The 19,375-nt window shown below is 49.7% G+C and overlaps 1 long non-coding RNA gene across 2 annotated transcripts in view; it reads right to left on the minus strand.

The window, feature by feature from the left end:
- Positions 1 to 209: 209 nt before the first annotated feature.
- The window catches only part of LOC114117514 (uncharacterized), a 48,360-nt gene continuing 29,194 nt past the window's right edge, over positions 210 to 19,375 (minus strand). The window contains exons 3-4 of one of the 2 annotated variants that reach the window (XR_009595959.1): positions 11,807 to 14,295; positions 210 to 704 (exon numbers count right to left, since the gene is read on the minus strand). This is a non-coding gene — a long non-coding RNA (uncharacterized LOC114117514). Of the gene's footprint in view, positions 705 to 11,524; positions 14,296 to 19,375 lie in introns of those variants that run through there. The other variant, XR_003591146.3, reaches the window with a different exon arrangement.

Here is a 19,375-nt window from a genome sequence, read left to right on the forward strand (position 1 = left end):
CTAGACGGCAGCGACGGCCGCGCCTCCCCGCGCGCGGACAAAGGCGGGGGCCGGGCGGCGCGCGCGCCTTATCAGCGCTAGCAGACCGGCCGTCCGGGCGGGCGCCGGCGGCCCGCGTGCAGACGCACAAAGGCCCGGGCCGGGCGCGGGGGGCTGGGGGGAGCGCGAAGATTAATTGCCCAATCAAGTTGTCGGCGCGGGGCGGGGGCGGGGCCGCGGCCCCGGGGGGACGCGGGGCGGCGCATAATGAAGTGTGCAAAAAGTTAATTTGCTCGGCGATTCGCTGCTAGCCGTAATCAAAGGCGGGCGGCGGGGAGGGCGGGAGTGGGGAATATGCCCCCCCCCCCCCGACCCTCGACCCGGACTGCGATCCCGGGGGGCGCCGGGGGAGGGGACCCAGGACAGCCCCCAGCGCCGGAGCAGGGGAAGAGGTCTCGAGACGCGCGTTCCACTCCTCCACTTCCGCCGGCCAAGTGTCCCAAGCGCCGCTCGCCTTTCCTTCAAGCACAAAGGTTGACATTTCTGGAGCGTTCACTCCGGCCCGGCTCTGCGCCAAGCGTTTCCGGGCGTGATCTCCACTCTCAACCTGAGGAGGTAGGGCCGGTGATCATCACTTTTTGCAGCAGAGGAGCCCGGAGCCCAGAGATGCTTAGGAAGTGATCCAAGGTCACACGCGGGGCTCTAAAAAGGCTCGGGAGCCTTAGCTGAAAAACGGCACAGTGGAAGAGTGTCAAAGACAAAATACATCAGACAATGGGAGAGGTGATTTTTTTTTTTCAAGCTCCTGCAATGGAGAAGCACCCGCGAGCCCAAGACCACGGTGTCTGGGCTGGACCGGTTTGCCTGACTTTTATAGGGTGGAGTAGACAGGTTACAGGTGGGGGATGTTTTACAATCAGGGGAAGTCGTCTCAATCAGCTGAACAGGAAGTGTTTATCTCTGGGTCTAGTTTCAGATGGCACAAACAGTTCTAACCTCAGCTAATCAACCAGGAGACAAAGAATGGAAAGGTCTTTGTTTGGCCTTAGAAGGCTCAGGCAAAAGAGAAAAGGTCACAGACAAACAAGGGGAGTCCAGTCTTAGGGGAGCCATGAGAAAGATGGATACAGTCTTACCTAAGTATTATGGAGTGGTGGAGTATTCTGGTGGTGGCTTGCAGTAAGCCATTTACCAGAACAAAATGGGTAGAGGGACTGCCAAAAAACAAAAGGTTGAGGAGATTTCTTAACCATCCATATTTCCTATGGGCACAGATAAAGTTTAACATTGTCAAAAGGTTGGCAGATGGTAAGGTAGAAGCTCTGATCTCCTGTGACAGCAGCTTTGCTGAGTGGTTTAGAACCACTGCCTTGTGAGGCACTCGTCCTCAGTAAATATAAATGCACCTTTAGTCAGCTCCCCTGGGGTTGTGACCTTGGGCAACTCATCTGACCTCTCCTCATACAATGGGAGCCATAATAAAATACCCACCCTATAAGTCATAGTAAGTCCCCCACATATAAACAAGTTCCTTTCCAAGAGTGTGTTGTTAAGTCCAGTTCGTAAGTATAACACAGTCACCCTAGGTACCCAACTAACAGACCTAGCTATATAATACTGTACTAGGTTTATAATACTTTTCACACAAATAATACATTTAAAAGACACAAAAATTAAAACATTTTAAATCTTACAGTACAGTATCTTGAAAAATACAGTGGTACAGTACAGCAACTGGCATACAGGGCATGTTCATGTCTTTGAAAGTTCCTAACTTAAAGTTTGTATGTGGGGGACTTACTGTATTATTATCAGTGAGAGCCTAAACAGTAAGCACCAAGCAAACCACCTGGATCGTGGTAGGTGCATCATTCCTGTCAGTATGAGTGCTAGCATTTTCTCAGAAACTAGAGGTGTCAGGATTTGAATTCAAGCAACATGGTTTCAGAAACTGCACGCTCACCCAGGTGCACAGCCAGATCTCTGTGTACTGCTTCAGTTCTCCAACATCAGATACATCCAAAACCTGTGTCCTAGGTACTGGGTGTACAAGAAAAGGAGCAGGCCCTGCCCTCCTGGAGTGGGTCATCCTGCAAGGCTGGCCAACCCCAGACAATGGCAGGAATACCACAGTGGCCATGGGAGGACAGCAGAGGTGCCAAACCTGGGCTTAGGGCTGGCTTTGGGAAGGCATGGTGGACATGCCCCAGATGCCCGGGACAACTGGCACAGAGGAGTGGCAGCCATGACCCGAGCCCCATCAGATTTCCACCCAGACCCCCTCCTCAAGAAGCAGCTTCCACGCCCTGGAGCTGACTAGTGGCTCCCGAATCCTGGTGTTCTGATCCGTTGCCCAGGCCTGTCCCTGAGCCCAGGCAGGACCAGGAGACTGGAGAGGAAGCCCTTGAGGGTGACAAGAGCCAGGCTTGCAGGCGAGAAGGGGCGGGATTACAGCCAAGCCAAGATTTATGGGCCCGATCATAATAATGAAAGAAAGAAAGAAAAAAGGGACGCGTGTTCGGCAATGCCCAGGGACCAGGGCTGCTGCCCTATTACCAAAAATGTCGTAGCTCTCGACTCTGCAAATTAGCATAAAACATGCTGTTTTGCATCTATTTGCATGTGATTTACATGCTAATAACTTGACGCCACAATGCACCCAGTCCCCTAAGTGGCTTCTGGTCCTTGCTTTTCTCCCAGCTCCTGCCCCTTGTCTTGCTTTGAGAAAACCAGGGTATCTTGGTTCTAGGCTAGGCTGAGCCATTCAATCCCTGTGGGACCTGGGCTGGTCCCTGTCCTTCTCTTGAGTCTGTTTCCCTGACTGTGACCTGAAGGAGACAAACTGAGCAGGAGTTCTCAAATTATGCTCCAGTATCCCCCTTGAGGGCTGCAGACACAGAGACGGGGAAGCAGGTGGGGCAGGCACCCCCTCCCTTTATCCCCTTGAACAGCTGGGCTTCTGAGTAAAATTTCTCTTGAGCAATGCAGAGCCTCTTGTTAAAAACAAAGACCAAAAAGTTTGCAAACAAACAGACTCGGTTATCTTAGAGTCTTTCTAAGTCTTTCCAGTTCAATGTTCTCTAAAGATTTGAATAATAATACCAATCAGAGTTAAATATAGCACTAACCATGAGACAAGCAGTGTTCTAAGCACCAGGCACAGTCTTCTAAGCACACATAACTCAGTCTTCAGTTAACCCTTGAAATAGATGCTATTATTATACTCCCATTTTATAGATGAGTAAACTGAGGCACTGAAAACAATTTACCTAGGTTCAAATAGCCACTACATGGTAAAGTGAAGATTCAGACAGTCTATCTCTAGAGTCTACATTGAATTTCGTCAAGTCAACCCTTCCATTGTACAGATGAGGATACTGAGGCCCAGAGAGGGAGACTGAAAATTTCTGAGCATCACAGCTAAACTGACACTTGCACCTTGCTTCCTGCATGAGCCCCAGGCTCTTTGCCATCTGGGGAAAGGTGAACAGAAAAGGGAAGTCTGGAGTTTCCTAGGTGCCCAGGACTACTTCTCTCTGGGTCCAATGGGCTTGCCAGGGTGAGACATGCTTTCTGCCCGGGTTACTATCAGAGCCTGCTTCCTCCTCCTCAGCCAGCCTCATCCCAGCTGGTGGACCTTGGGGAACAGGCCCTGAAACCAGCCAGGATGAGCCCCTAAATCAGGACAGACAGCAGGCTAGTGAGAGCACCAGGTGTGCCTGTCAGAGCCAGCACACAATGCCCTGGCCGGCTGTGCAGGTGGAGCAACTGCCCAGGGGGGCTCCACTGCAGGGGGCCGTGGGGCTTTATCTCTGCAGAGGCAGACAGTGCCAGGCCAGCAGGTGCTCAGCACTCCCCCTCGGGGGTCTGGCTGGGAAACCCCCAGATGTAGGGACAACTGGCCTGCCCGAGCGGTGCCCACTGTGGGTCTAGTCATCGCTCTCTCGATTCAGTGCCCCTCGATGGCACCCTGGCCCTTCTCGCATCCCTGTCTGACCTGCCACCTCTAACCCTGCTCCAGCCACCTGGCATTCTCTCTGCTCCTCCCCCACCCCTCCAAGCTCAGTCCTACCTGGCCCCTTTGCACTTGCTGTTTCCTCCAACTGGAACACCCTGCTTGGCTGCTTCGTGCCCTTCAGATCTCAGCTCCAGCCCTCAAACCTTCCCTGACCACACCCTCCAAAGCTCTGCTTCCCCTCCCCCTCACTCCCTAGCACTTAACCTTGATGTCTTCTCTGCCATTATTACAATCTGAATTTATCTTGTTTATTTATGTGTCTCCTCATTTAGTGCCTGTCTCCACCACTAGACCCTCACTCCAAGAGAGTCAGGACCATGTCTGTCTTATAGAAATATAGTTCTCAATAAATATTTGTTGAAGGAAAGAAATAAAGAGGGAAGACAGTAGCTGCTGAAGATTTATTTGGTTAGTTTCCATCACCTCCCCCTCCCCAACTCTGCCCTAGAATGTTAGCTCCATGGTGGGCGGGGGATGGGGGCGGGGGGGGGGGAGGCGGGTACAGGCATTTATGCCTGTTTTTGTCATCTCTGTGATTCCCAGAGGCTAGCACTGTGCCTGGCACATAGTAGGTGTTCAATAAATATTTATGCATGAATGAGCTGAGTGTGTAAGATCCCTGTACTGGAAGCCAGGAGACCTGGCTTCCTTGCCAGTAATGCCCTTGATGGTGGGTAGGATCCTGGGCAAGTTCCTTCCTTCTGGGGACCTCTGTCTCCATCTCCTCATCTGAAGCTTGGACTTTGGAATCCCTGCCACCTTCATCGGGACCACAGAAGGGAGAGTGCAGTCTGTCCTCATTCCTCCCTGGGGAAGCAAACGGGGCAGCTGGTGGAGCTCCAGGAAATAGAGCCTGAAATCGGCCAGGATAAGCCCCAGGAGGCAAGGGGCAGAGAAACCTGGGTTCCAATCAGGACATGGCTATTACCTGGCTGCATGGCCTTGGGAGAGTCCCTGTTCCTCTCTGAGCTTCCATTTCCTCATTTGCAAAAGGGACACAGTAGCTGTGAGGACTGCCACAAGATGACAGAAGGGAGCACTGTGTACCATGCCCACAGTTGTCATTTCTCATCAGCAAGGCAGTGCAGCAAGGAGATCATGACACGCCTCTACCCAGCACGTTTGTTTCTTATCTATAGAAGGAAGTCCTAAGGGTACCAGCCTAACAGGGCATTGAGGTTGGATTGAGATGGGAAAATGTTATGTATGTACCTGGCAAATGGTAGAGACTTTTACAACCTCAGCCCTTAAAGTCTTTAACTGCCTCTGTGGCTGATCCTGATTATGGATTTCCCAAATCATCGGAGCACAGAGGAGACTGAGGGTGAGAGTGGGTGTGGGTGTGGTTTGAGTTCAGTGTTGGGGGCGGGCTGGGGAGGATGAGGCAGCAGAGGTACAAGGTCAGGATAGGATCAGGCAGTCCTGAGAGCTGGATAAGGAGTTAGCCTTTATAGTGGGAGCAGGAGGAGCTATAGGATGCTTTAAAGCAGGGAAACAAGATGACATGAGTTTAAAAACACTCACTCTGTTATGGCTGGGATTACTGGCGGTTTCCAAGCCTATGGTCTCCATTTCCCTTAGTATTAGGGCCCTATAGACATTGCTGAACACATGGATGCTAGAATAGAGACCACACTTCCTAGCCTCTTACAGTTAGGTATGGCCATGTGTCTCCATCCTGGCCAAGAGGAGGAAAGAAGAATACCACGTGCAATTTCTGAGAGAGGTCCTTAAAGAGAGGCAGAGCATTCTTTGCCTCTTCCCCCTTCCCTCTGGCCGGAATGTAAATATGACTGGAGAATGAGCAGCTATTTTGGGCCATGAGGTGTTAAGGAGTGTGGAACAGAAAGATAGAAGGAATCTGGGTCCCTGCGGACCAAAGAGCCATCTTGCTAGCTTAGGACTGCCGGCCTCTGGACTGTTTATGAGAAAGAGAAATCAGTGTTTGTCTCCTTTAAGGCTCTCTTCTTTGGAGTTCTCTTCCATTCACAGCCAACTCCAAAACAGATGCAGCTGGCACAGGTGATCTTGGAGCACTGTGGCCTGTCTTGAGGTACACAGGGCAGAGAACTCACCTGGGTCTTTTTTCTGCTCATATTGGCCCTGAAGCTTGTGGCCTTTGCAGCCAAGCTCTGCCTGTCCAAAGGCACAGCCCAGGTCAGCCCAACTGGTGGGCATCCCTGGCTGGGCCAAGTTCATGAGGAACTAAGATCAGGACTCCTACTGAGTTCTTCATAGAGAAGGGCTTCTCAGAGCTTCACAGCGCTGAGAGGCAGGGCAGAGAGAAGATAGAAGACAATGGCAGGATGGCACTGTCCATCCCAGTGGCCACTTCAAGCCCCTTCTCAGCCTCTCAGCCTTTCCACATGGCACCCTTCTTAGTGCCCTTTCCCAGACTCTCAGATTCCACCACAGCACCCTCCTGCAGCCCCCCAAGGCCTTCAGTGTGACATCTAATCTCCTCTCTGGCCCACCGTGTCCTTGAGGATGGTGCGCAGCTTTGAATGAGACTCATGAGGACAAATCCCCTCTCTTAGATGCTCTGTAACTTTGAGGAATTCACTGAAGCATCTTGGGTTTAATTTCCTCCTCTGTGAAATGGAGATGATTATAACAACTACTTCCTGAGTCGATGCAAGGTTTCCAATTATTGACTGTTGAGTAACAACCCACCCCAAATACAGTGCTGTTAACCAGTTTCTTAAGCTCACAGATTCATATGGGTCAAAAATTCAGACAGAGCACATGCGAGATGGCTTCCTACCATTCTACAGTACCTGGGGCCTCAGCTGGAAAGAACTGAAGACCAGGCACCAGAATCATCAAAAGGAGTCTGCCCTTACATGTCTGGCAGCCAAGCCTAGCTCAGCTGAGGCTATTAGCTGGAACAGACGTATGTGGCCTCTCCTTGGGTCGTGAGCTTCCTCATAGCATGGCAGCTGGGTTCCAAGAGCGAGTGTCCCCTGAGACCCAAGCACAAGTGATTATGGCTACATCTAACCTATCCTCAGAAGTCACACAGTGTCACTTCAGCCATATTTTATTTCTAGAAACCATCACAGGAGGGGTCATAGACCTCGCCCCTTGACAGGAAGAGAGTCAAGGAATTTGGAGCCATTTTTTAAAATGCTTGAACAATGTGTAGCTCATCATGAGGACACATTAAATGTTAGCTGGAAGAAGTGGCAGTAGTGAAATAGTGGCAGGGTTCAATCCTGTATACACTGAAATAGCCATAAGACACTAGGCATAAAAAAGTTAATGGAGGAGGCACAGAAACAGGTCCCTGGAACCTAACATCCCCACTAGGCTGAAAGAGTTTGAATAATAAGAGCTAATAGGTATTGAGTGCTTACTAGATGGCAGGCACAGAGCCAAGTACTTTCCATGCATGATCTTACATAATCCACATAGCAACTTAAGAGGCAGGTCTTAGCTTCCCACCCATTTACTGATGAATAGCCAGGGCTCAGAGAAGCGAGGGCTTCCCGGTGGTGATAGTGGCAAAGAATCTGCCTGCCAATGCAGGAGCATGAGAGATGAAGGTTCAATCCCTGACTCAGGAAGATCCCCTGGAGAAGGGAATGGCAACCCACTCCAGTATTCTTGCATGGAGAATGCCAGGGATAGAGGAGCCTGGCGGGCTATAGTCCATGGCGTCTCAAAGAGTCGGACACAACTGAGCGACTAATACCTTCATACCAGACAAGCGAAGGGTCTTGCCCGAGCCCACACAGCTAGGAAGAGGCACAGTCAGGATTTGAACCTAGGCAGCAGGTTGTCAGAGCTGAGCAGCAGGTTGTCAGAGCTGGTCCTCGTTTCCCAAGACGAAGCTGGGCACTAGCCAGCCTGCCAGGTGGAACAGGCCATCCTGACTGTTTGGTGACAGACAGGGAGGGCTTGTGCTACTGGATGGAGAGCCAGGACCAGGAGGTTTGTCAGCTGCAAGCCCACAGTCACAGGCTTGGGGAAGGGGGCCAAGACCTCCGTCTGGAAGGATGGGGGAGGGGGGCAGTGAAGAGAGCCCAAAGAACAAGACAGAACCCCCATCCAGAGGCAGCAAAGCACTAAGGGATGAAGATAAAGCCTGGGTCACCAGAACTGAGCCTCAAGATCACAGAGGGTCTCTGATCGCTGTTCCCTGGAGCATCCACCAGGCGGTCACTGGTCCCCCACCTGGAGCAGGACTCAGCCTGCCACTGGAAGCCAGGAGGACTCGGTGTAGTGGGAGGAGCAGGAGGATGGGGAGGGAGCACCACTCCATACCCCAGCCAGGAGGGGACTCCCCAGAGCTCCAGGTGCGTAAGGGAGGCAGCACACTGCCAGGGGGTGGGTTGTTCTCTCCCACTGCCAGTGGGGTGCTGCTGGCCTTGGCTCCTCTTCTCAACTGCTCTCTTTCCCTTCCTTTCTTATTTCCAGCCAGCCCTCCTTCCATGCTTCCTTCCATCCTTTCTTCCATGCCTTATTTCCATGCTTCCCTCTTTTCCTCTCTCCCTCCTTCTTGCCTTTCTGGCATTCCTTCCCCCTTATGAAATCTCACAGGGAGAAGCTACATTCCCCAAAGGCAAGGGTCAATCTGGTCCGAACCTGGTCATGACCATGGACTTCTTCATAAAATGAAGCACGTCTGCTGAGCCATCACAAAGCCAGTCCTAAGGGTGTCATGAGACTGTGATGAGCTCCTTCAACTCTCCCCAGATCAGATACTGTATCTGCCAAGTCTTCTCTACCCCAGAGTCAGAGGGCATCTCCCAGAGCACACGAGTACCCTGAGTGTTACTAGAAGGCAGCTTCAGGGGCCCTGGATTATGAGCTGGATCGCCTTGGCCTAATTGCTCAGTGCCTCTGAGCCCTGGTTTTCTTGGCTGAAACCACTTCACAGGTTGAGAAGAGGGTGGGACAGAACAACACAGTTGTGCCCATTGTGCCCAGTCCCAGGAGGACTCTGTCTCCACCAGTCCCTTGCTGGCACAGGCCTCTGACCTTTTCCCCAGGCCCATGGGGCAGAGCCAACTCCCAGCTGACACTGGCAAGCGGCTAGGAGGGTGGGCCGGCAGGCTGTCAGGACCGGCCCTGTGCCCAGAGAACCTTCTGCGCTACTGTTCCTCGGCCAGGCAGGCCCAGCCCACCAGCCACTTCCCGTGTCCCTGGCAGGACAAGGCTGGAGGCCCCTCCTCTCTGCCTCTTGCTCAGTGGACCATGGTGGCTACCCTCCTCCCCGCAGGCCCTCGAAACAGAAGTCTCCAATATAAATGCAAATTCGCTGTGGTCCCTAGTCTCAGGCTGGCAGCTCCAGCCTGTACCACAGGCTGGGGACCTGAGCTGACACTGGCCCAGAGGGGCTTATCTCTGGGCCACCCCCGCCCCAGGCCCTGCCCACTCCTCAGCCTGTCAGCTCCACAAAGACCCCAGGTAGTCCCAGGCCTTCCCCTTCCCTGCCCCAGAATGCCTGTGATGAGCTTGCGAAGCCCCCTTCACTATAATCATTCAGAAGGACTGCAATCCTCAAATAGTGATGATATTCTACCTCCTGAGCCTCCTATTCTAGCCTCCTGGGCTGGCAGGGGCAAAGCCTCAAAGCAGAGAGAAGGGCAAGCAACATGGGCCAATCTCTACCCTCATAACCCACCAAGCTCAGGGTCACCACTAGTCCACAGCATCCCTTTGTGTGAACTAGAAACAGCCACTCCCTCTTCCTGGTGCTAGGTGGCCTCTTAGCTTACCCTCTTAACTGGGTACCCTTGAGCCCAGCACTCACACAACTGTAAGCATGGCCCATCTCCCCTTTGGGACTCGGTCACTTTTCTGGCCAGAGGGATCACCTGGAGAGACCTCTGGGTATTGTACAACTCCTCGAACACAGAGGCCCTAGAACTAGACAGGGCAGTCCCATGGGTACGAGCTCTTCCGGCTCAAGTGTCTTTATCATCCTTCCATTCCTAGTTCCCAGACATTCCTGCCCATAAGCCACAACTCTAGGACACTTAACAAGGGAGCCAGGTGACTCTGGCAGAGGCGCCTGTGAGCCAGCTGAGACTGAAGTGGCATAGGTCTGACGTCACGAGTAGGGCTGGGTACAAACCCAGTTCATTCATGGTGCCAGCTTCAATGTCACCTCCTTGGAGAAGCCTCTCCTGATGACCTCACATGGCACAGTTCTTTCCTTACCTCCAGAAAGCATATCTTTTTGCCCTGTTGGTTTTCTCCATAGCAGTTATGTGAAATTGCCTCATTCGTGTATGTCTTTCTGTGGTTGTTTTTTGCCTTACTGCTTTCTGCCTTACTTTTGCCTTACTGGAATTCAAGTTTCTACAGGAGCAGGCACCATGAATTGATAACTTCTCCCTCGACACTTTCTGGGAAGTGATGGATCCGACGCCAGAGGGTGAGTGTAAAGTGTTCATGGAGACAGCCAAGGTTGCTTAGCAGAGAGCCAGCACACAGCAGGCACTCAATAAATGCTAATGGTTATCATTGTTGCTGTTGTCATCAAAGGGTTGTGGGTGTCCTGGCCCCAGAGGTCCAAGTCCTGATATACTTCTTCACAAATTCCAAAGCTACCACTAGAGCCAAGTCCTCCTCTCCCATGTATTCAGCCCATGAGCATGTGTGTGCGCCTGTGTGTGTGCGTGTGTGTGCACATGTATGTGTGCGTGTGTGTGTGCGTGTGTGTTAGTTACTCAGTCATGTTCAACTCTTTGTGACCCCTTGGACTGTAGTCTGCCAGGCCCCTCTGCCCATGGGATTCTCCAGGCAAGAATACTGGAGTGGGTTGCCGTTCCCTTCTCCAGGGGATCTTCCCTAGCTTCCCAACCCAGGGATTAAACCTGGGTCTCCCACATTGCAGGCAGATTCTTACCATCTGAGCCAGCAGGGAAGCCTGCTCACCCCATGAGCTGCTGCTGCTAAGTTACTTCAGTCGTGTCCGACTCTACGCGACCCCATAGATGGCAGCCCACCAGGCTCCCCCATCCCTGGGATTCTCCAGGCAAGAACACTGGAGTGGGTTGCCATTTCCTTCTCCAATGCATGAAAGTGAACAGTGAAAGTGAAGTCGCTCAGTCGTGTCCGACTCTTAGCAGCCTCATGGACTGCAGCCCACCAGGCTCCTCCATCCATGTGATTTTCACAGGCAAATTGCTTCTTCCCTCCAGGTCTCCATTCCTCTCTGTAAAAGAATGGGGTAACCTCCCCCCTAGCCTGAAACTGCACAAAGTTGCTGCAAGTATTAAGTGACAATGAAGAGCGAAAGACACTTGTTAGTCCCTACATATGTTTTCAGTGACATAAAGAATGACTTGCCCCTCCTCTGAATAGGATGTCTCCATCTTCTGGAGCTGCCCAGAGTCCTCCCTAGAGTCCTGAGGCTTTGCTGTTCCCTGGCCCAACCCAGCCATGTCTTAGAGTTCTTCGAAGAAGGGGGTTTCCATTAAGGTAGAGTTTCTCAAAGTTTCGACACAACTATACCACCTCCCCCCACCAACTCTTACTTTCTTTCTGTTTGTATTTCATATAATTTACTCAGTATTTTTCTTTAAATTGTCTCATTAAAAATTTTAATAAATAAAACCAGTTCGCACTAGTAGAAAACTTTACACCACTGCCCTAAACAAAAGTTAGTATCAATTAATAATTTTAAATATATGTTGATATTTGCTAACATAAATACTTATCTATTAAAAGTGTGATACTCCTAGCAAGATGAGGGTCCTAGTCTAAGGTTTTCAAGTTCTCAAGCTGAGCATTCTCTGGGGGATATTTTTTATTTTTCAGTTCACTGGAAAAATATTTCATGAGAAACTTGCTTACCCAGTCGCAGTTGGCAGCAGCTGTAAGTGACACTATTACCAGTTCTCAGCACACAGAAAGACTAGTTGGGGCAGCCACTCACACCGTTCAAAATACAATTAGTTAGAGACTTCTTTGGCAGTCCAGTGATTAGGATGCCAAGCTTCCACTGCAGAGGGTATAGGTTTGATCCCTGATCAGGGAGTTAAGATCCCACAAGGCATGCAACGTGGTTAAAGAAAGAAAGAAATACAATTAGTTAGTAGAGAAGTTAACACCCAGGCCAGTCTCAACAGGTATTCCTTGGCTCTTTTTGTTCAACACCGCCTAATAAAGGCATCTTACCTTGAGGGGAGTGGGAAGGAGAGGGGTAAAGTCTTCTTCCCTTAGAGGGACCATCTCCATATCTGCAACCAAACCCACCTCCTAACTACTCTCAGCTCAAAACACAGTCTCCAGGACCCCCTACCAGGTGCCATCCATCCACTTTGCTGATTCTAGACTCTTGGGAAGGGCAATTTAATACAATGTCATGTTGTTCTGGGAAGGGAATCAAATAAGACCTCTGGCAAATTTGGTACAATGGATCAGAAATCTTTCATTGGAGGGGCAATTTCTCTCCTAGGACTTTATCTACGAGAAATCACCATAAATGTAGACCAAATAGCTGCAGGATGTTGTTGGCAAATCTGTTGATAATAATGAAAAGCTGAAAACAACATAGGAGATGAAAACATGCATAGGGGATTCAGTAAATAGTATGTTTCATGCAATAAAACTATGCAACCATTTACCAATAATGCTGTAGAATTTTAGACATAGAAAAATGTTCAGGTTATATTCTTAAGTGGAAAGTATTAATCACTCAGTCGTATTTGACTCTTTGCAACTCCACGGACCATAGCCCGCAAAGCTCCTCCTTCCATGGGATTTTCCAGGCAAGAATACTGGAGTGGGTTGCCAATTCCTTCTCCATGGGATCTTCCCGACCCAGGGATAGAACCCATATCTCCTGCATTGCAAGAAGGAGATACTCTTTACCATCTGAGCCACCAGGGAAGGCCCCATAAGTAGAAAAGTAGCTATAAAATAGGACATACAATATGTCTTATTTTTAATATATGTACAAATGTACTGTAGAAAGATTAGGATGGATTTGTGTTAGAGAAAAGTTCTCAAACAAGAAGCAAAAATTCCAAACCATAAAAGGCAAATATTAATCAACTAATCTTCATTAGAATTAAGACTGTTCAAAGTTCACCATAAAAAACTGAAAAAATAAGCCACAAACTGGAAAATGTTTGTAACAATCTGACAAAGATTAGATAAAGAGTTCCTACAAATCAACAAGACAAAGACAATCAAAAAGAAAAATAAGCTGAAAATTTGAACAAACGCAGAAAATAGAAAACATGAACAGCCAGTGAGCATATGAAAAGATGCTCAACCTCTTAGTGATTCAGGAAATCCAAATTAAAAGCTCATTTCATGTCCACTAGATCGGCAAAACCTAAAAGGCTGAACAAATCCAAATGTGATCACTTGCATGGAATAAGGAAAGCTCCTTGACACTGGTTTTAGGGGGGTCAATCTGTACAACTTTGGAAAACAACTTGTCATTATTCTGCACTTACTCTATAACCCAGCAATCCCATTCCTGGATACATTCTAGAGAAACATATCTGTGCACAGGAAAGGTGGGCAATGATGTTCAGGTTGGCAGGACTGAGCCCTCAGCCTCCTGCCCTTCAAAGTGAAAGCATCAGTTGCTTAGTTGTGTCTGACTCTTTGTGACCCCATGGACTATAGCCCACCAGGCTCCTCTGTCCATGGGATTCTCCAGGCAATACTACTGGAGCAGATTGCCATTCCTTTCTCCAGGGCGTCTTCCTGACCCAGGGGTTGAACCCCTATTTCCCACATTGCAGGCAGATTGTTTACCATCTGAGCCAAAGATGCCTAAAGCACCTGATGAATTCATCTCCCTTCCACCCTGCCTTCTGGCTTTCTTTTGTTTCATTTGCCCTGGGACTGGGCCCTAACTCCTGCACAATTCTGGGTGGTGTGATTCAGCCTTCAGCCTTGCTGGGCAGCCATGGATGGGCAAGCAGATCTCAGACTCATCAATTGAGTGGAAGTAGTGAGATGAGCGGGAGCTTCCGTGACTCTCCCAGGGGCCAGGGAGAGGCCAAGAGTGCTTAGGGTGTTGGGAGAAGCGGTAGGTTTGCAGGCAGAGCTGGCTCACAGATCACTCTGCTGCTGTACAAAAGACAGCTCGATATGAAGTCATCAGAAGCATCTCTAAGATACACTGCCAAGGGGAAGAAAGCAGGCAGAGCAGCTACCCTTGTAAAGTGTGTAGACGTGCATTCACTTGCGTGCAGAAAATTTCTCTGAGCCCAGAAAACTGGCATCCAGGGAGGAGGAGGAGTGGTTAGCCGTCAACAGGAGAGATTTCCTTTCATTCCATCCCCTTCTGTACCTTTTTATTTTGTATGCTGTATATGATCCTATGGGGAAATAAATACAGTAATTAAAAAATGGAAACAAAATGCAATCATATTAAATATAACACCAATGTAACTATTAGGTGATTCCAATTTGTTGTTGATCACCGTTGACATAATGCTGCTTTGTAGACACATGATTAAACTTTATTGCTTTGAATTTTAGAAAGTTTTCATTATTTTTTATTTGGCTGTGCTGGGTCTTAACTGTGGCATGTGGTATCTCAGCTGTGGCACGCAGGGTCTAGTTCCCTGATCAGGGATCAAACCTGGGCTCCTGCTTTGGAAGCTCAGAGTCTTAACTGCTGAACCAACAAGGAAGTCCCTGGGAAGTTTTGAAAATATGTTTCCAGTCAACTTTTATAGGTTTCAGGACCCTGTGGCTTCTTGCATTACCCCTTCCAGGTCAAAGGCATAGAGCAGACCCCTTCATCACCTATGCAGCGCACTGATTCCCTAATGGCTACTTTAGGCTTGTATCCTTTTGATTTAAATCATCTTTTGGGTTGTCCCTCAGGGTTGCTCTGTATCTCAAGTGGGTCCATGCGGAACTGGCATGGCCCTCGCCTTACTCAGGAGCAAAAATACCCAAGGTCACTTTCTAGACCTCAGTCTCCCAGTGGTCTCTATGGTACTGGTGTGTCTTCCCACCTGAGATACTCGGCTGTCTCCCACTCCTCCTCTCCTTGCTCACTCTTGTATAGCCCCACTGGTTTCCTTGTTCCTCAACTCCCACCATGGCACGGAGCATTCTAAGATGGTACCCAAGATTTCCAACCCCCTAGGTGTGCCTGTCCAGCATAATCCCCTGGACTGTGACTATGATGGAGTTCACTCCCATGATTAGGTTAGGTTATACGGCATAGTTGACTGTGTGATGAGATGGCTGGATGGCATCACTGACTCAATGGACATGAGTTTGCGTAAACTCTGAGAGTTGATGATGGACAGGGAGGCCTGGCATGCTGCAGTCCATGGGGTCGCAAAGAGTCAGACATGACTTAGCGACTGAACGGAACTAACTGTGCCAGACTTGGGACTCACAGAGGTGAGAGCTAAATGGATCTTGTTTTCAGCCACTAAATCAATTCCTGGGTCAGGAAGATCCCCGGGAAAAGGAAATGGTAACTCACTCCAGTATTTTCGCCTGGGAAATCCCATGCACAGCACAGCCTAGTAGGCTACCGTCCACACGGTCGCAAAGAGTCGGACACGACTGAGCAACTTAGCAAGCACGCACGCCAGGTCTTAGTTGCAGCCTGTAGGATCCCCAGTTGTGGCATGCAGGATCTAGTTCCCTGACCAAGGATTGAACCAGCGCCCCTGCTTTAGGAGCTTGGAGTCTTAGCCACTGGACCACCAGGGAAATCTCCATAGAACCCTATTTTTATCCAGTGTGTTGTAATCATTTATTTACTGTCATCATTTTTTCTGATGCTCAAATCATCCCAGCAGCTCCTAGGCTCTGTTGACATGTCCCGAGCATTTCTTGAGCGCTTCTACTTTTATAGCACAAAGTAGATGTTCCAGGCTTACTGTGTACTTTCCTTGGCCCAGCTCTCAAGTCAGTCATTTTCCCAAGGATTCCTGGTTCCTTTCAGGGGACAATGCTACATTTAGCAACCAAGATTTGGTGTTATGAGTACACATTGCTATGTGGGTATTAGTGCTCCTAGGCTCTCTCTGTGGATAGAGCTGAGAAACACACGTCTGGAGCACAGACACACACATTTACATCTATGCGTATCTGTCTACACTTATCTAATGCCATTAGCTCACACTGATTTCCCCCAGCACCACGGGGTTCACACTGGCCTTTCCCATTTCCATATCTGGGATTCCCTTCTCTGACCCATCCTCACTCAGCTGCTTTTCCATGACTGGTCCCATGTCCCGCCCACCACCTGCAAACAAATATTGGAAAAGGGAAGGAGGAAAGAGGAAGCTGAAATAAAAAAAAATTTTTTTTGAACTAGTACAAAAATTAAAACTATAGAAAAGAACATAGTGAAAAATCTCCCTCCCACCCATCTCATTCCAATCCTGGTCCTGTCCACAGCTAACATTATTATTAGTTTGTTATATACACAAGCTGGTATTCAAATATTTTTTTATTTCCCCCCTCTTTTATCCAAAGTATTCCTGATATCCCTTTTATTTGTCAATATATCTTGGAGATCCTGCTATATCAGTACATAAAAAGTGACCTCACCCTTTTTGTAGCTGTATAGTCTTCCTCTGGCTAGTCCACACTTCATTTAACCTCATTTAACTTTATTTAAATGACAGACATTTAGACTGCATCTGAGGTGAAACAAGACTAAACTGAGCTAAACAAGACTGCAGTGAATAACCTTGAAAGTATTCATTTCACATGTGTCCATACACATCCACAGAATACATTTTCAGAAGTGGGATCATTGGTGTGACCTTATATATTTATGTGTTTAATGATGAAAGGTCTCCCCTCTTAGAACGTCCGCTCCAAGAAGAAAGGGACTCTGTTCTTGATTTTCCCCCTGGCTGAGCTGGGTCTTCATTGCAGCCGCGGGCGTCCTCCAGTTGGGGCATGCAGGCTCTTCATTGTGATGCATGGGCTTCTCAATACGGCGGCTTCTCTTGCCGCAGAACATGGGCCCTAGAGCATGGGCTCAGTATCTGTGGTTTGCAGGCTTAGTTGCTCCACTTAGTATGTGGTATCTTCCCAGACCAGGGATTGAACCCATGTCACCTGAATCGGCAGGTGGATTCTTAACCACTGGACCAGCAAAGAAGTCCAGGGACTCTGTTCTATTCATCACTGTTTTCCCAGCATCCAGAACCATCAGACTATGTCAGGCACTTAGTACATATGTACTCACTAAAAGAATGACCAACGTCCTCTGGTTGTGGACTTGAGTCTCAAGCACGAAGGGACCATTCACTGTGTGCTAAGTGCTATGCATCATCTTGCTAATCCTCCAAACGCCGGTGAGGTAAGGACTGTTTGGACGCCCCCACTTTACAGATGAGAGCCCTGAGGCCCAGAGAGGAAACACAAGAGGCTGATGTCACACAGCTAATCAATGATAAAGGCACAGTTCCCATCCAGTGAGTCAGACTCTGGAGTCACCCACAACCTCACCTCTCAGCACATCTCTTCTCTCCCCACACACAGCGCAGTCTCCCAGCCCCATGTGGCCCCTTCATCTTGACTCATCTACTTTCCTGGTCCTAGCCACTTCTTCTTAGCCTCAACCCCAGGCAAAGGCACCGGCTCTGCACCCTCAGCCAACACAGGACAGATCCAAGGAGAGGCGCTGTCATTTCCATACAGCTGTCCCCGAGAGCCAGGCCCTACCCAAGCCCCCCCATTTCCCCTGAAAAAGCTGAATTGTCTTGGCTGTTTGGGGGGCACCTCTCGGCACAGGCCGGGCTGCCTGGGCAGGGCCTGGCTGAGCTATTATCCTACATTATCTCACTCCCCTGCTCCTGAAAAGAACCAGTGACTGCTCGCCCCCCTCAGCCCTCCCCTGCTTGCTCCTGTCTTTTACACTTAATTACCTCACTCATTACCCCGCAGCCTGCAGAGGCCGGACCACAACTGGGGCGTGAGTAATCCCCACATCATACACCCAGCCAGCCGGCCAGCAAGGAGCAAATTGCTCATGCAGCCCATAAATAAAGGAACAGGGCCCACTCAGGCCTTCGGAGCAGAAGGACCTTCACTGAGGCTGCAGTGTGGGGCAGGCATGGGCCCCAGCATCCCAGTTGGCCTTTGCCAGCCCTGGTGAGATGACGGCCCCTAGCTCCCCCACCTCTGCTACCCCAGACGGTGACCTTGAACTTCCCCAGGCCACTGAAGTCACAGCTCATTGCCACTGACAGATGGGGCAGCAGGGGCCCACACACCTTCCTTACCATAGCCAGGGAGCTGTCTGCGTGGCTTCCAGGCTCCCTGCGTGACCTCTCGAGCCATCTCTCACCACCTCCAACCCCCACACAGAATGCCCGTGTGTCCTCTTCCTCTTTCTTCCTCACCTCCTCTGCACATGCTGCTGCCCCCGTTTCCTGAGAACCTTTCCTGAGCATGCACAGACCCTGTTCATGTCTACTCACTTAAGAGACCACCTCCTCCAGAGACCCTTCCCTAATCCCTCCAGGCTGCATGAGGGAACCTCATGGACCCATCAAAGCATCAAGCCTCTATGTTGTCACTGGCTTTGCTTGCGTCTTATGAAGGGAGGACTGAGCCACATACATGTCCCTTTGCCTAGTGCCCAGCCTAGGTCCTGGCACGTTACCAGGTCACTTACATGAGTGAGTGAATGAATGAATAAGTGAATGAATGAGGTTGATGACTGGTAAGCTGTCTGCGCTGCATGAAGGGATTTGAACCCCCTTTCCCCTGTGACAAGGGCCTACCCCCTCCCAGGCTACAGGTTCCTGCAGTCCAGGGCCTCTGAGCTCATAAGGGAGGATGATCTAAGACTTCCCTAAGGCTAAAACTTCCCTCCCTCTCTAGAAGGTCAGGCTCAGGCTCTTTCCCTCGCATCACCTTGGCAAAGACAAGCTTCTCCTCCCTGAGACAAGACAGCCCATTCTTGGCTGGGAAGTCACCTGCACAACCTCTTCTCTTTCACTGCCTACATCACCTCCCACCACCTCTGCTGGTCCATCACCTCTCACAGCACCTCAGGGAGGCTGACCCAGGAGCTGACTGTGTGGTCAGCTTCTCCTGGCCTGAAGAACTTCATCTCACCCTCCTGCTCCCCTCATAGACCCAGGATACCGGAGGGAACTCAGAAAGGTTCCCCTGGAAAGGCACGGAGCTCTTAAAACCTGAAGGTCCAAATTCATGAAACCCTTTTTCATCTGGTGAAGCCTATGGATCTCTCTCAGAATAATGTCTTTACATTCATAACATATATAGCATTACAAAGGAAACCAATTATATTGAAAGCTATCAAAATATTAAAAATAAATCTACATTACGGTAATACATATGTTTCTTGATTATGCATTATAGCACAAGGATTTAGCAAAAAACTGTTGCAATTTCCAAGTCATGATGAGTGTAAATGGTATTTCAAGTTGTCTGGAA

This window comes from Ovis aries, chromosome 13 (genome assembly GCF_016772045.2).
Source record: "Ovis aries strain OAR_USU_Benz2616 breed Rambouillet chromosome 13, ARS-UI_Ramb_v3.0, whole genome shotgun sequence".
In the NCBI taxonomy this organism is placed as follows: Eukaryota; Metazoa; Chordata; class Mammalia; order Artiodactyla; family Bovidae; genus Ovis; species Ovis aries.